Genomic DNA, 1,681 nt, shown 5'->3' with positions numbered 1-1,681 from the left:
CCTATAAAAAAAGGAAAACGAAGTAAAAAAAACAAACAAAAGATTCTCAGCTGATCATTTTATTCTCAACATCTAGGAAAATGTGACCAGAGGAAACGGAAAGCCTTTCATTCAAGGAACAAATGAAACAGGACAGATAGACAGCACTTTTGACTGGTTCACAGGTCAGGCCGAAACTCCGAAGACACACACGGCAGTACAGCTCAGCCTTGCAATGAGAGGAGGTGCAATGTGTGTGCAACAATTTTATTCTCTTTCTTTCTTTTTCCCTTTTTTCTGTTCTCTATTTCCCTCATTTGTTGTTTCCTCTTTTTTATTATTTTATTCTTAAAAATTATTTCTTTCAATCTTCTTTTTTTGTTTTCTTTGTTTTCTCTCATCATTTCTCTATTCGCCTTTTTTCTATCCTTATCCCTTCTTCTCCTCCTCTTTCATACTTTCTCCTTGCCCCTTTTCGCTCTCTTCTTATTCTTATTCACAAGGTTTGGCTGAATGTCCTGTGTGTCTTTAGCATTTGGTCCAAAAATCATCATTTCAAGAGAAAAAAATAATAAATAAAAATCAAGCCATCAGCTGGTGGAATATTTCTATAAGACGAAGCTCTGTCTTGCAAGAAATCTAGACAATACTGATCTAGAAAGTTTTTGATAATCTTCTAGACAAAAAATCCTGTCTTTTTTGCAAAAATTTCCTTCAGCATAAAAAGTTCCTCTACATATATTTCGATGCACATGCAACTTAAAAATTACAGAAATATGAAAAGAGAAAAAAATGTTTATTAGATCTACAAACCACGATATGTATCCAACATTAAATATTACATATGATATCTTTGTATAAATATTGATTGCATTATACTAAAGTGTTCATATTGTACATGTACATTTCGACTTCCAAAGATTTTTTTAAATAGTTTTTTATCATACAGACATTATTGAAGCATTTCAAATAGCTGAGATTAAAGCAACTTAGTGAGATACAATGAGTTAATTACATTATCATCATTAACAGTATTCTAAAAAATCAAACGACTGCATGCATCTATGAATGATAGAGAGGTTAATCAACTAAGTCCAAGATACTGTGATGATTGCCAGTAATTACAGCAGAAAATTATGTCACAATTAAAAATCTAAAAATAAAAAAGACGCAAAAATATACAAGTATTCACTCAGTGTTCTTTCAAAAAAAAGTTAGATCACGAGTGATTCAATGATATAAATAAATTGAAGGTAAATAAATACATAAATAAAATCAATACTTTGTTGGCTTGTTGGCCTCCGATGAGAAAGACAATGAGAAAAAAATAACACAAAGAACAGAGGATTAAAGTTTCCACACATTCAAATTTTGGCACCTCTCTGATCTACAAAATCTTTCTTCATCAAGTTTGCCAAAAAAAAAAAAATCTTTCAGCGTTGTTGACTCCATATATTCATAAAAACTGCACTTATGCAAATGTACAAACAGATTATAGTAAATTCTAATGTACACAACACTACACACAGACGCACTGTAACCTAGCGATCACAATATATAGCAGGTAAACAACATGGGGCCGGGCGGGAGACGCTGGCGCAGAGCTGGAAGCACCTTTTTCACCTTCATCGTAAATGGGGCATTATCATATACGTAGAATACATAATGGCATTTGGAATGAAATGCTACGACCGCTCCCAAG

General features: G+C 32.7%; 1 protein-coding gene across 9 annotated transcripts in view; it reads right to left on the bottom strand.

Annotated features, from left to right (window-relative positions):
• Positions 1-43: 43 nt before the first annotated feature.
• tn (tripartite motif containing protein thin) overlaps positions 44-1,681 on the bottom strand; it is a 64,786-nt gene continuing 63,148 nt past the window's right edge. For all 9 annotated transcript variants that reach the window (XR_011399643.1, XR_011399644.1, XM_070140112.1 and 6 more), the window contains one exon: positions 44-1,681. This exon is cut by the window's right edge and continues 623 nt beyond it. The gene's annotated coding sequence lies outside the window, so the exon portion shown is untranslated.

The sequence above is a fragment of the Penaeus vannamei genome, chromosome 26 (assembly GCF_042767895.1).
Source record: "Penaeus vannamei isolate JL-2024 chromosome 26, ASM4276789v1, whole genome shotgun sequence".
NCBI lineage: Eukaryota > Metazoa > Arthropoda > Malacostraca > Decapoda > Penaeidae > Penaeus > Penaeus vannamei.
The sequence above is the reverse complement of the archived record's forward strand: the minus strand, read 5'-3'. Positions and strand labels throughout refer to the sequence as shown.